This window comes from Chrysemys picta, chromosome 8 (genome assembly GCF_011386835.1).
Source record: "Chrysemys picta bellii isolate R12L10 chromosome 8, ASM1138683v2, whole genome shotgun sequence".
NCBI lineage: Eukaryota > Metazoa > Chordata > Testudines > Emydidae > Chrysemys > Chrysemys picta.
In genome coordinates this window covers 90,818,130-90,834,253 of record NC_088798.1, presented here as the reverse complement: position 1 = coordinate 90,834,253, position 16,124 = coordinate 90,818,130, and the positions used below count along the sequence as shown (strand labels likewise).

General features: G+C 45.5%; 1 long non-coding RNA gene across 1 annotated transcript in view; it reads right to left on the bottom strand.

The window, feature by feature from the left end:
• Positions 1-16,124, bottom strand: part of LOC135973175 (uncharacterized) — a 114,425-nt gene that overhangs the window by 42,987 nt on the left and 55,314 nt on the right. The gene's annotated exons all lie outside the window — the stretch shown is intronic.

Below are 16,124 nucleotides of genomic sequence, written 5' to 3'. Positions count from 1 at the left end.
TCTCCATCTCCCCTTGAGACGGCCAAAAGCACACTCCACCACCATTCTGCACTTGCTCAGCCGGTAGTTGAAGAGTTCTTTTTCAGTGTCCAGGGCGCCAGTATAGGGCTTCATGAGCCAGGGCATTAGCGGGTAGGCTGGGTCCCCGAGGCTGACTATAGGCATCTCCATATCCCCAACAGTTATTTTGTGGTCCGGGAAGTAAATACCTTGTTGCAGCCGTCTAAACAGACCAGAGTTCCTGAAAACACGAGCGTCATGAACCTTGCCCGGCCATCCCACGTAGATGTTGGTAAAACGTCCCCTGTGGTCCACCAGTGCTTGCAGCACCATGGAAAAGTAGCCCTTTCGGTTAATGTACTGGGTGGCCTGGTGGTCCGGTGCCAGGATAGGGATGTGAGTTCCATCTATGGCCCCACCGCAGTTTGGGAATCCCATCGCTGCGAAGCCATCTATGATCGCCTCCACGTTTCCCAGGGTCACTACCTTTGGCAGCAGTACATCAACGATTGCCTTGGCTACTTGCATCACAACAACCCCCACGGTAGATTTGCCCACCCCAAACTGGTTCGCGACTGACCAGTAGCTGTCTGGCGTTGCAAGCTTCCAGAGGGCTATGGCCACTCGCTTCTGTACACTCAGTGCAGCTCGCAACCGGGTGTCACTGCGCTTCAGGGCAGGGGACAGCAAGTCACAAAGTTCAAGGAAAGTTCCCTTCCGCATGCGAAAGTTTCGCAGCCACTGGGAATCATCCCAGACCTGCAGCACTATGCGGTCCCACCACTCAGTGCTTGTTTCCCGTGCCCAGAATCGCCGTTCCACGGCATCAACATGACCCATTGCCACCGCGATGTCCTCGGCGCTGGGTCCCCTGCTTTCTGACAGGTCCGTGCTACTCTCAGACTTCAGGACATCACCGCGGTGCCATAGCCTCCTCGCCTGACTTTTCTGCATCTGCCCCAGGGAAACCTGTATGATAAGCTGCGAGGCGTTGAGAGCGGCCACAACTGCAGCGATGGTCGCAGCGTGCTCCATGCTCGCAGTGCTGTGGCGTCCGCGCTGTCAATGACTGGAAAAGTGCGCGAAATGATTTCCCGCCGGCGCTTTCAGGGAGGGAGGGCAGGAGTGATGGACGGATGACGACAGTTACCCAAAAGCACCCTCGACACATTTTGTTACCCAGAAGGCATTGCCGGCTACACCCAGAATTCCAATGGGCAGAGGGGACTGCGGGAACTGTGGGATAGCTGACCACAGTGCACCGCTTCGAATGTCGACGCTTTCACCATTAGTGTGGACGCACAAAGTCGAATTACTGTCCTTAGTGTGGACACACACGTTCGAATTTGCAATATCGATTACAAAAATTCGATGCAAGTAAAATCGAACTACTCTCGTAGTGTAGACAAGGCCTTAAGATCTGCACTTTATACATCCGCAGTCTGCTACCACATGTTGGTTCAGTTACCTGATCTTGACTCCATTCTGGACAAACTGCTGTAAACTGCAACTCTCCTAATATGAACATAAGCTAGGGTTAAACCCAGCTGAGGATGGAACTACTGCTGCAGAGTTATCTGTTCATTCTCCTTCCCACTCCATGTGCTCCCCATGCTCATTAACTGACCATAATCCAATCAGCCGAGGCAGGGGGAATCATCCTGGTGCCCAGCCGAAGGCCCGTAGGGCTAATATTCTATGGCTACATCAGTTGACCCAGCAGTATTAGCATCTCCACAGAAAGAATTTAGCAGTGCACCTTTTAGAGGAAGAAAGACCCTAAGGGAGTAAGAATTTCCAGCCTCGTGGAGAGGGCATGTCATGGACAAGAATTCTGCAGGGAAATCAGACTCCAATGCCCGCCCCACACTGCTCACCCTCTCATCTGACAGCATAGCTCCTGAGAAACATGTAATGTCATTCACTGCCCCTGCCATGCTCTGCACCTACAAAGGGTAGGTAGAAGGTATGTGGGACAGAAGAGAGTTCTGATTTCCTACTTGTATTTCTGCTACTACTGGAGTACAACATGCCACACAGAGCAGCTACTTCTTCCCACTGTATACACAGAACTGCTGCAGGCTCTTGGGCACAGGGTAGCACGCTGTGCAGCCCCTGCCCTCCCTTCCACTCGTTATGGGGTCTTTCTACCCCTCTTTGGCTCTCATGCCACACAGCTGAAGGAGGCATCTGGCCTGTATATAGCAACTACCTCATACACCACTGAAATGCAGCAACCTCTAGGGTGAAACCCAGCAGCTATTTCATGGTGCACAGAAACACTACAAGTAACACAACACTTCAGGACAGGCGGTGAAGGGGAGAATATTGAATCCAACTGTAATGCAGGGGAAGTTTTGGAAGTCAGACTGTAGTTACTAGAATTGTAATTTAGCTGGGACAACTAAGGCCTGGTCTACACTAGTTGGTTATTTCATAATTAGCCGAGTTAATTTGAAAAAAAAAAAAAAAAAAGATTCCGTCCACACGATCAAACCGTTTTTTTCAATTTAAAGGGCTCTTTAATCCGATTTCTGTACTCCACCTCGGCAAGTGAAGTAGCGCTTAAATCGAGATCGCAATCCTGGGTTAAAGGTATTGTGGACGCAATTTGACATTATTGGCCTCCAGGAGCTATCCCAGAATGCTCCCTTGTGACCGCTCTGGACAACACTCTCAACTCCGATGCACTAGCCAAGTGGGCAGGAAAAGCCCCGGGAACTTTTTAATTTCATTTCTTGTTTGGTCACCATCAGCACAGTCCACCATCACAGGCGACCATGCAGAGTCCACCATCACAAGAGATCACGCAGTCCCGGATTCGCAGACGAGCTCCAGCATGGTCCAAATGGGAGGTACTGGATCTCATCACATGTTGGGGAGATGAATCTGTTATGGCAAAACTACGTTCCAAAAAAAGGAACACAAATACATACGCTAAAGTCTCCAGGGCCATGACGGAAAGAGGCTACTCCAGGGACCAGAGCAGTGTCGTACAAAAATCAAGGAGCTCAGGCAAGCGTACCAAAAAGCCAGGGAGGCGAACGGGCGCTCTGGGTCACAGCCCCATACATTCCGCTTCTACCGTGAGCTGCATGCAATCATGGGGGGTGACGCCACCACTACCTCACCACTGTCCGTGGACACCTGCAAGGGGGGAGTTGCACAGAGCGAGGAGGATGAGTTATTGGAGGACGAAGAGGAGGCAGCGGAGGAGGACAGTGCACAGGTGGCAAGTGGGGAATCCGTTTTCCCCCCAGCCAGGAACTATTCTTAACGCTGGAGCCAATAGCCTCCCCCCACTCCGAAGGCAGGCTCCCGGACCATGACCCTGAAGAAGGTACTTCTGGTGAGTGAGAGCCTGATCGGAGCCACACGGTGGGTGGGGGCGGGGAAACCCAGTTGCGCTGGGCTGTTCGCGTTTAGTTTAAAGGGCTCATCCCTGATCAGAGCCTCATTGGAGCCACGCGGTGGGTGCAGGGTGCGTGTGTGTGAAGCGATCATCCCAGAGAGCCCTCCTTTTATATGGCAAACGCACCAGGCATTGCTTACTTTGGGAAAGGGGGCCCAGCAATTTGAAAGCATTGAAATGAATGCGGAAGAAGCAGAACCCCGCGTGCCCCTAGGCTGCCTGCAAGCTGAATTCTGTTGCCCGTGTGTGATGGCTTACTCACACCAAAGTGGCAGGCACTTCAGTATAAGAGGCAAAATGCTAACTTGTACAGAAAGAACATGTGCTGTGTACTATGAATTGCCTGTTTCACTGAGAAAGAGTGTCCCCTTTGTTCTCTGAAATGTATCTTTTAAAATACTGCCCTCCCTTTTTCTCCTCCCGCAGGTGCAAATGTTTCAACGCGCCCCTATCTATTCCATCCCAGAGGCTGGTCCAGATTAGAAGGTGGTAAAAACAAACTCGGGATGACATGTTCGCCGAGCTCATGTAGTCCTCCCGCACTCATAGGGCCCAGCTGAATGTGTGGAGGCAAACAATTGCAGAGTCCCATAAAGCATTACAGAAACACGAAGAGAGGAGGGACGCGTGCAATGAGAGCAGGCAGGACTCTATGGTCAAGCTCATGGGGGAGCAAACTGACATGCTTCGCTGTATGGTGGATCTAATGCAGGAAAGGCAGCAAGACCACAGACTGCCACTGCAGCCCCTGTATAACCACCCTCCCTCCTCCCCAAGTTCCATAGCCTCCTCACCCAGACCCCAAGAACATGAGGGGGGAGGCTACGGAGACCCACACACTCAATCCCAGAGGATCGCCCAAGCAGCAGAAAGTTGGCATATGTGAACTTTTGATTTGGTTTCTGGACTTGTCCTTCCCTCCTCCTCCACCCCCATAACCCAATACCTCCGCCCCCCCGGTCTACCTTCTGATTTTTCTCAATGTGTTGTGCAACAAATAATAAAGAAGGGTTTTTAAACAATTATGACTTTATTTCCTTTCATATACATATAGGGGACAGGTAACTTCAAGAGAAACAAACAACTGTCACACTGTACCCTGGCCAGTCATGAAACTGGCTTTCAAAGCTTCTCTGATGCTCAGCGCGCCCTGCTGCATTCTTCTAATCACCCTGTAGTCTGACTGTGCGAAATTGGCCGCCAGGCGAGTTGCCTCAACCTCCGACCCCACCATAAATGTCTCCCCCTTACTCTCACAGATATTGTGGAGCACACAACAAGCAGCAATTACAATTGGAATATTGGTTGTGCTGAGATCTAACCGAGTCAGTAAACTGCGCCAGCGCACTTTCAAACATCCAAAAGCACATGCTACCAACATTCTGCACTTGCTCATCCTATAGTTGAACTGCTCCTTACTACTGTCCAGGGTGCCTATGTACGGCTTCATGAGCCATGGCATTAAGGGGTAGGCTGGGTCCCCGAGGATAACTGTAGGCATTTCAACATCCCCAACAGTAATTTTCTGGTCTGGGGAAGTAAATCCCTTCCTGCAGCTGTTCACACAGACCAGAATTCCTGAAGATGCGAGCATCATGCACCTTTCCCGGCCATCCCACATTGATATCAGTGAAACGTCCCTTGTGATCCACCAGTGCTTGCAGCACCATGGAAAAGTACTCCTTGTGGTTTACATACTGGCCGCCCCGGTGTTCTGGGGCCAAGATAGGGATGTGTGTTCCGTCTATCACCCCACCGCAGTTAGGGAACCCCAGCACATTAAAGCCATACACAATGGTCTGCACATTTCCCAAAGTCACTACCCTTGATAGCATCTGGTCAATGATTGTGTTGGCTACTTGCAGCACAGCAGCCCCCACAGTAGATTTGCCCACTCCAAACTGATTCCCGACTGACCGGTAGCTGTCGGGCATTGCAAGCTTCCACAGTGCTATGGCCACTTGCTTCTCAACTGTGAGGGCTGCTCCCATTTTGGTGTCTTTGCACTTCAGGGCAGGGGACAGCAAGTCACAAAGTTCCATGAAAGTGGCCCTACGCATATGAAAGTTTCACAGCCATTGGGAATCATCCCAGACCTGCAACACTATGCGGTCCCACCAGTCTGTGCTTGTTTCCCGGGCCCAGAATCGGCGTTCCACAATGTGAACCTGGCCCAATGCCACCATGATCTCCCAATCGCCACATGCCACGCTTCTAGGAACGTCTGTGTCTATGTCCTCATCAGTATAGTAATCGCCCCGTTTTGCAGGTACTGCACATACTGCTGGATAATGGGCGAGGGATTTAAAATGGTCAAAACTGCAGCAGAGATCTGAGCGGGCTCCATGCTTGCCGCGCAATGGCGCCTGCACGGGTAATCTTGGAAAAAGGGTGCGAAACGTAGGAGAGCTGTTCGGTTCAAGATGGCTGATAAAAGGTGGGAAATGGTTGTCTTCTGTAGCTTTCACAGAGGCGGGAAGCTCGCTAGAGCTGCAAGAGCGGGAAAGCAGAGTTTGCGGCGGAAGCTGTGCGGCTCAGTTCACGATGGCCAAAAAACCGTAGCAAATTGTTGCCTTCTGTAGCTTCCAGGGGAGCCCAAGACAGACAACATGGAGAAATTAGCTAGCACTGCAAGAGCGGGAGAGCAGAGTTTGCGGCGGAAGGTGTGCTGCTCAGTTCACGTTGGCCGAAAAAAGGCAGGAAATGGTTAGATAAAAGAGTAGATAGAAAGATGAGAGGACATGCGAGGTGGATTCATAGTACCAGGAGACAGGCAGTGTTCCGTACTGCACCATCTGCTGGCAGTATGGCGTCTGCCGTAGCTTTCACAGAGGGAGGAGTGAGTGACAACACACACCCAGAAACACCTGCAAGAATGTTTTTGCCCCATCATGCACTGGGGGCTTAACCCAGAATTCCAATGGGCGGTGGGGACTGCGGGAACTGTGTGATAGCTACCCATAATGCACTGCTCCGACATTCTATGCTAGCCTCCGTACTGTGGACGCACTCCACCGAATTCACGTGCTTTAGTGGGGACACACAACACAGAATGTATAAAATCGCTTCCGAAAATTCAAATAGAATAATTTCGAATTTATTTTGTACTGTAGACGTACCCTAAGCCTTGTTTATTCCAGTGGGAGCTTTTTAGGCGGAGGAGGAAGGAAGAGATATTAGATTTAGGTAGCAAACCTTAGATTTGCCCCAACTTTGAAGGTTACCCAATAATTAAGATTAACAGCACCAGGTATTTTGTTTTGTCCCACCTACAAATAAGAAACCCTCATCCGTAGCTAACTTGGTTATTTCCATGTCTGCTCATCTCTACGTGAAGGGGAGGGGGGAAGGACTTTACCCATATTAGATTGGTAAAGAAGAGTTTAAGTTGTAGTATATAAGGTCCTCCAAAAAAAATCCCAGTACCACGCAGCATTACCAAATGACTGCCGAGTTTTACACGGTTAACTAGGACTTGACTTCATTGTACTAGGCAGATGTTCATGGAGCTGGGGGCTGGGTAAAGGAGGGAGTTTGAATAGCTCCTGAGCAAGCCCTAGGCTGAACAGAACAGGTAGGTAAACTGACCGTATCAATTGTCCACTATCAATAGTTTAATCAGCCTGACCCAGAGTTTGATCGGGTTCAAAAGTTTGCACAAAATTGCACAAAATTACAGTTTAATGCATTTCTGAAACTGAAGACAGCATAGGCTAGTGTGTTGGGTATGTGACTGAAAGTCAGGAGATCTGGCTCTTCCTGGACTCAGACAGTAACATGCTTTGAGACCTTGGGCAAGCCATTTAACGTCTCAGAATTGCAAAATCCTCAACAGTAAAAAAACAAAACAAAACAAAAAAAACCACACCACCAAAAGACACACACAACCTAGAACAGTGATTCTCAAATTTTTGTACTAGTGACCCCTTTCACATAGCAAGCCCCTGAGTGCGACCCCCCTTATAAATTAAAAACACTTTAAAATATATTTAAACACTATTATAAATGCTGGAGGCAAAGCAGGGTTTGGGGTGGAGGCTGACAGCTCGCGACTCCCCATGTAATAACCTCGTGACCCCCTGAGGGGTCCCCACCCCCAGTTTGAGAACTCCTGACTTAGAAGGATAACAACACTGACCTACTTCCCAGGGAGGCTGACAGATATAGTAGCTATCTTAGATTAGATACTGAGGTGCCGATCTATTATGAGGATAGGTGCTATATAAATAACTAGTTAGGTTTGTAAATGCTTTGAGATTCTTGGATGGAAGGCTCTGTATGATGATTCCGTAATTTAAGCATTTTGTCTGTCACATGTTGAATGCTGGACTTCTATAACCAACAAGAAGAAAAAACTTTGGGGTTTGCAATTCATTCCTTTGCCCAGGAACCTTATCTGAGGCTGCTAAAGCCAGTGTTCCCACACTGCCTCTTGCTACGTCTAGTTACCATTAATTCAGATTGTATCTTTAACCTCTACCTAGGCTTGGCTTTGAGATGAATATTAAGCTGCAGCACTGCATAGTCCTGTGGCTGTTTTTCTAACCATAATGCAGGCCAATAGGTCATCTCTTGGCTTCTGGGTAAGTTATAAAATGGAAAAATCTCAGTTATAAGAGCTTTAGAATTCTTCCTAGGCAGCATATTGTAATTCTTGCCCAAGTCATACAGCGAATGCTTTATAGAAGATCTTGTGTCTGCTCTCATCGCAAATGATTACATTTCTGTGCTCATTACAAACCGTCCAAAAAGAGAATCATTTCCCAGTAAGGGATGAGCGTGCTGCGGGGAACACTTTCACAGGCAGCATGTGCTGGGGCTGCAAATCTTCTTTGCATGAGCAGCATTTACATAAACATATGCCAAGAATGCAATTACATGCACCACTCAAATATGGACGTAGGAGAGGTTTTCTTACCATGTAAGGTATGTACACAATGGATATAAGGGATATTTATTCAAAAAGCATCAACAGAGATTCCATGTTCCCAACAAGGACTAGCACTGAGCAGCAAGCAGTATTCAAGGAAGGAGTTGGAAGAACATCTTTCACAACTAACAGCCTACCAAAGCTATCTCACATGCAAACCAGCCCTGAGCTTGTAGCTCACTCATTACTAGGTTACTAGTGGCCCAGGTTGTAGCCAAGAGTACCTACTAGTCATTTGTTGACATACCTGAAATGAGTTGGTGGTGTCAAGTCTAAATTCATAATGGACAATTGTTGACATAATACTTCCTGTAGGGCTTCCCATCCTAGAATTGCATGGTGTTTTATAGATATTAAGCCTGGGAGGCAAAGCAGTACCATGGATTCCCCATTTCAATGTGGAAACTAAGGCATAGAGACTTGCCCAAGGTCACACAGCGAGCATGAAAGGCCTGAAATAGAACCCACATCTCCTGACTCCCAGTCCTGTGCATTAGCCACAATAAATATCTTTCCCAGAATCTTCACCTCTTAAAGGCACCCCCATGATGGGGACCTAGCATAAATACTGAATAGGCCTGGTGCCAGAATTACCTTCCTGCCCGTGAAGGGATCCCTCTGGGTCAGGGAGGAGTCACATTGGCAGGGGAATCTAGCACTCTCTGGGCAGTACCTGCTCTTGAGGACAGACAGAGGACTTCAGTCTTCAAAGCAGTCACTCAGTGCTTTTCCCCAGCAGTAGATTCTCTTAAAATAGAATGAATTTTGAAAAGGGAGAGAAAATGATTCACCAAAATGCCAGCCTTTTACTCACAGACCTCGTGAAACCTGCATGCAGCTGCTTCAGGAAAGTGCCCGCTCAGGCTTCTTTTAGGGATGCCATTGGGAAGGTGATAACTCTGAGCCAAAAGCGAACCTCAAGGGGTCAGGGACTCACCCGTTACACCAGGGAAGAATTTGGCACAATGATTCTTGCAGACACCTGGCTCGAGGTAGAGGAATCAGAACAGCCCTTTGTATCCAGAGCTGATGAAATATTGCAAATGTTGGAAACCACTCAAATGCCAAACATGCCCGTGCCCTTAGTGAACATTCATTCAAATGGGGGTTTCACACATAAGTCTGGGGAATGCTCATATTTCTTACAAAACACCCATATTTGCTCGTGAGAATGGGAACAGATGCATGAACTGGAGTACCCATTCTTCACTATTTCCAATTCTCCTATTTTTAAAAAAAGTGTCCATCTTATCCTGGAGCAGAAACAGTGAATAGCAAAGAGTCAAGAGGACAACTCACGAACAACCCCAGGGCTGAAATTTGCTCTCATGAACTATCCATCAAATTACAAACAGTGAACAGATTCCTAAAATTAAGGCAAAAATTTTACCTGGATGTCCAAAGGTAGGCTTCTGAATCCATATTTAGGCACCTAAGTATAACAGATTGTTTTTCAGAGGTGCTCAGCACCCACTAGTCCCATGTAAGTCAACGGGAGCTAGATGTGGCAAGAAAACAGACTGGTCTGCACAGGGTCAAATGAGATGATGGAAGGAAACAGCGGGTCAGATCCTGGTCCACGCTAAGGACCTGCTTTGTGCCATTCCGGCAGTACAAACTGTGCAGCGTCTTAGAGATTGTGCTGAGGGAAGGAGAGTGGCTAGAGCACAGCAGCCTCAATAGCCAACCATAAGTTTGGGACGCCATTGGGGCCAAACCCAGGCTAGCTCCAGAGATCAAAGGTCTGCAGGAGTCTTTGTGTCACATTTGCAAGTCCTGTACAAACCTGCCCCCTGAACTGGGTCCTCCATGTGTATATGCACACAGTCCTCCCCACCTTCCATTTGATAAACATGTTTAAAGTAAATATTCTCTTGTTGAAAATTACTGAGGCAATAGCTTGTTGACTGTGGGCTCCATATAGATGTGCAGTCATGTGCTAATGGGGCCTGATCCTGCAATCATGACTCACAGCAATAAGGGCTTCAGGGTCAAGCTCTTAATTATGATGTGAATTACTGAAGCAAATTACCAGAAACGTTTAGGAACATTCAGTCCATTCAGGCTCTTCTGGGGCTGCTGCAATACGTATTTTCTGTTTCTCTGTAAAGGTCAGAATCTCCCCTTTCTCACCAGCGTTTTTCTCCTGGGAACATTGAGAGAAGCTCCTTCTTAACATGGCAGAGTACCAAACACACATGGCAAAGTACCAATGCATGAATGATGATAAATGGGAAAGAGGTGATGGGAATTCCATTCCCCACACTCCCAAGTCAGGCACAGAAATTCCCCATCACTAGTGAGGGTCACCTGGGTGGGGGAGAGGGTTATTGATTAAACTAAATTCTGAATTAAAATATTAACAAGTTTTCAGCTGGCCAATGGACCTTTACTCAATACATTTTTTATAGTGGTCAATTTGGAAACCTAGTGGTCCGATTCTGATCTCACATTTACACCTGAGGAAAAGGGAAGCAAATCCACTGGAGTCAACGGAATAAGCACGACCATATTGAGTCAGACCAATGGTCCATCTAGCCGAGTAGCCTGTTTTCTGATACTGGCCAGTGCCAGATGCTTCAGAGGGAGTGAACAGAACAGGGCAATTTTGAGCAATACATCTCCTGTCAGCCAGTCACAGCATCTGGCATTCAAAGTTTAAGGACACCAAGAGCATAGGGTTGTGTCCCTGACCATCTTGGCTAATAGCCATTGATGGACCTATTCTCAGTGAACTCATCTAATTCTTTTTTCAAACCCCAGTATGCTTTTGGCCTTCACAACATCCCATGGCAATGAGTTCCATGGTTGACTGCATTGTACAAAGAAGTACTTCCTAATGTTCGTTTTAAACCAGCGGCCTATTAATTTCTTTGGGTGACTCCTAGTTCTTGTGTTATGTGAAGATAAATAACACTTCCCTATTCACTTTCTCCAGACCATTCATGATTTTATAGACGTCTATCATATTCCCCTTCGTCGTCTCTTTTCTAAGATGAACAGTCCCAGTCTTTTTAATCTCTCCTTGTATGAAAGCGGTTCCATACCCTAATAATTTTCATCACTCTTCTCTGTACCTTTTCAAATTGTAATATATCTTTTTTGAGAGAGGGGCAACCGAAACTGCACGCAGTATTCAAAGTGTGGCCATTCCATGGATTTATCTGGTGGCATTATGATATATTCTGTTTTATTATATTACCCTTTTCTAATGGTTCCTAACATTCTGTTAGCTTTTTTGACTGCCGCTGTACTTTGAGTGGATGTTTTCATCTCTCAGGATTTACAACAGTGTAAAGGACAATAGGATTTGGCCCCTAATGCGTAATCATGAGAAGCAATGGCATGTTGGGCTGATGTTTAAAAAAAAAAAAGAGGGATAATTTCTGGGAAACATACCAGACTCAGTCAAGCACAGTATTTCTCTGGTTGAAAACTGAAGCAGTATTTATTGGGTTTACTTTAATGTCTTTGTCCCTGCAAATGTACTTTTTAAAAGAGTTTGACTGATAAAAGACCTCATTTGACTGACCCCAGGGAACCGATACACACTGTATTTATCTCTGCAAGATGAGCCAGAGCAAATTCAACGCATTAATCCATTTTCAGTAGGGAGTTCCTTCCATGCTGGTTTAGCCAAGCTTTTACTCGGTTTGTTTATGGCCTCTCTGCTAATGTAGTCTTTGTCCAAGTTCCAGTGGGCACCATCAAAATTAACCTGCTGATTGGGGTCACTCCAGGGTGGTCTCAGCAGAGATTAACTGGATTTCCACTGGTGTTTACTGGAACTTAATAGCGTGTTTGTACATGTGTGTGCATGCACATATAGACTCAGAAAGGGGGAGACGGGATTGTAGGACTAACAAGCTGGTAAGTCTTTGACTTCCCATATTAACCTCCATGCTGTGACCGGTCATCACTGGCTTTGTGTGTTCCAGGAAGCCAAGGTTTTTCCCTTCTCTCAGGTATTTCCACATATTCAGAAGAACATAGTGTTCTTTCAAGTGCACTGGCTAGGAGAGGATTACAGAGGTGCTGGGCCTAAGGGGTGATAATTAAAATGCCTTGATATTGAAACAGTCTCATAATGTTCTCATTGGCATTACCTTTAATACAAGGGAACACAGGGAGAGGCATCCAACTCTCTAAAGCAAATGCAACCTATGTACAATATGTACAGATGTTACTTTTCTTGTGATTTCCACGCCCCTTGCTAATGTTTGCAACAGTTTCCTTGTCAATATTATCTGCAGTAGTGACAACTAAACAGATATCAACATTTACAACCATTTTGAGGTATAGCCTCTACTCAGAACAGAAGATGCCACAATAAGCTCAAATGCTCATCATGGTAAGGCCAACATTTCCAGAAGGACCAAGGGAGGGTAAAAATGTCAAGCAATAGTTAACAAGAAACTGAATTGTTGGTTGCTTCTAGGTGTCAAACCAAGAGGAAGAAAGGTGCTGCCTGACAGTGCCTGAAGTGGTCTACGCCCATTGTTTCATGCACAAACACATGTGTACACACACCATTACATCTTTTAAGCTCTACCACAAAGATGGGCCCACAACAATGCTCTGGTTCCAGACACCCCAAGAGTCAGATCCAGATGCAAGATCTGTATTTGGAGAGCAATGGGCCCAAGTGGCAAAGGACTGAATCTTATACCCTAATCAATGGAGAAACTTTGAGGATGAAAGATAAAGCTATGCAAGGTGGACCTATACTGAATAAAGACTTCTGTCTGGTTTGCTTTAGAAACAGGTCTAGGGACTAATGCTGAATGAAGGAAACAATGCATTCAGCCCCCCTGGCAAGGAAAAGGCCTCCTATGGCTCAACACCGCCCTCCACTGGCTGATTTTGACAGGCTCATCTGTTATTGCTAGAATAATATTTTTTGCAGAAAGAATGATTAAACTATGCAAAATTATCTAAAAGAGAGATTTATGCTTTAGGGCGGAATATTTTCAGAGAGGCATGAAAGGTGGTTTGGCTGCTCCATAGCTTCCCATTAAAGTCAACAGGAAGAGAATGATTTAAACCTGGTTGGAGGTGGGGAGAAGAGAATCTATCCTCAGGAGTACTCCTAGGTCAAGATTTTCAAGAGCGGCTAATGATTTTGATGGCCTCAGTGTTTTGGTTCCCACTTGAGACACCTTAAAAAGGCCTGATTTTCACAGGAGAGGTGCTCAGCATCCAAAAATCACTGCTCACTTTTCAAAAATGTTGAAGTCTTCAGCTTATAGCTACATGCTAAACATCATGGTCTTTTGTCTCCAAACAACAGCATCCATCTTGAAGTTTCCAAGTACGACCATTCTTAAAAGAGTTTCTTGAAAGATTTTAGGGGAACATTTTCAAAAACATTACTTGGGCACTTTTGAAAATTGAATTTAGGCACTTTGAGTCAAGAAGGCTTAGTGTCTTAAGTCACTTCTGAAAATGGGACTTATGTAATTTCCATCATTAACTTATTAGATCTGCTGAACCAACTTCTAGGCTTAGGCTAAAGGGTAAATTTTTCAGAAGTGTCTTGTAGGGCATCAACTCCCCACCTCTACCATACAAGTTTGTTCCGTATAGTGTATGTTGTAACACCTAGTCCAGTTTCATTTTAAGAGACTCAAGAAATTCTACCACTTCTGAGAGTCTTCCACAGTCAACCAGATCTCACAGTCAAAAGCTTTCTCCTGCTCTCGCCTTGCAACATCCCTCTATTCCACAGGATTGATGTGTGTGTGTTTATAACTGTTTGCTACATAGTCAGGTTCCTGTCTGAAGTTCTCCTAGCGCTAGGCCTTGATTTAATTAGATTGGCTTAGAAACTGAACAATTAGTGCAACCGCTGATATTTTAAGAGTGACTTGTATCGATGTAGCTTAGGTCAATAAAGAGCTGAATTAAGGTAAATCATTATAAGCCACTCAAAGCCAGTAAAAGTATCCACATGAGGATTTGGACTGGTTTAACAAAATCAGTTTAAAAAAAACACATCTTCAATGAAATCAGTGTAAATGTTTGTGTAGACAAGCCCTTAGATAATGTTCAATGTGCTGCTTTACATGGTATTTGCCTGCTCAATAGCATACCTTGAAAAGGTTTGGAGAGAATCAGACATAGATATGGCCAAGACAGCATTTCAGGCTTTCAGCAAAACCCATACGGAGCCAAACTCCAACCAAGAACCTCCATTTTTTCATTGGAAACAGTCTCCAAGGAAAGGAATATGTTCTAATAAATGAACCTGAGAAAAGGGCTGCTGAATGAAAACGCAGAGATTGTTTCACCGTGGTGAGGGGCCAGGGACAGAGACGGATTGTAAAGTGCCCTTGTATACATTCAGAACTCTGCGGGTCTAGGTCCACATCACGGCTATAAAACAGCTGTAATCTGGAAGAACATTCTAAATAGTGGCATATGAGTGAGGGGTAACAATACCTTTTCCTAGGGTGTATTTTTGCAAGACTGGATTGTGGCTAGGTTACACACACTCCTCTATATTTAGTCTCCATCCCTTCATCATGTGCTTGGGATTTGCCTTCCCAAGATCTCCTCCAGCCTGACAACAGCACTTATATCACCATCCGTCTGTTTAAAAACCTTTCCCAAAATACCTTGATTACAGATCTGCATCTTCTCCTGACAATTTGCCTCTCCATGTGGCAGGGAGTAGTCCTGTTTTCAATTGGGTAGGTCTATTTGGCATTGCAAACATACCACCTAAGAAGTTTGCTTGAATTCCCAGCACTTAGGACACATCATATTTGAACTTCTTGCCAGACTTTTTGGGCTTTTGTATTTAATGGTGAGTGAGCTTCCTCGCTTTGATTTCTGCACCAATGCGTGAGTGATAGAAATGTTCTTCGTTTTTCACTTAAGTAAGTAGCTCCATTCTTAGGTACAATTGCACAAGTCTCCTTGGCTGACGCAGATAGTCACTTTGTTCTGCTAACATTTCTGCCCACACCCAACCTAGCAAGTGTGTGACTTGGCTTGCCGTTTTCTGAACAGACCATTAAAAATTTATTAAATTGTGTGTCTCAATAAAAAACTACAGCATAATAAAATCAACTGGCTAGACTTTTTTTTTTCCAGCTTGGTGATACCAGAGTTATGCTGCCAAGTTCTACTCCCTGTTACAGTCCCACTGAAGTCAGTGAAGTTGCATAGGTGTAACTATAGGCAACATTTAGCCCAGGGTTTCTGTTACTGCTGACTATAACAGTGGAGGAGAATATGGGCCAATCAGTCCAGAAGAGTCAAATATTCTCACCATTAACACTGAAGCCCATATTTATTGACTCTTTGGGTCTGGTTTTGGGAAGCAGTCTTTAATCTCATTGCCCATTTTCCTCTGCAAATCACTTCTTTGAACACTTAAATAACTTACAAAGTAGTACTATGTGTCCATAGATTTTCTGACTGGTAGTAAGAATTGTAGTACTTAATTTAGGAAATTGCCTTTTGGAATATATTACTCAGAATCCTTAATAGTAAACTGGGTAGGTCTGTGTTTGGAGAGTAGGGCAATAAAGTCAGACATATTGTTCATATCTAATACCAAGGGATCTGCCTCTCTTAAAATATAATATAAAATCCCACACAAGTACAACATGACTATTTTCTTTAAGGGTCTGCCCTCAACAATTAGTCATGAGATCCACCTTCTCTAGTCCGATATTTATCACAGTAGCCATGTCTTGAAATGGTTTAACATTTAATATGTGCATAATTCCTTTCAGCAGAGAACCTTAAATAGCTTTGCAAACATTCATACTT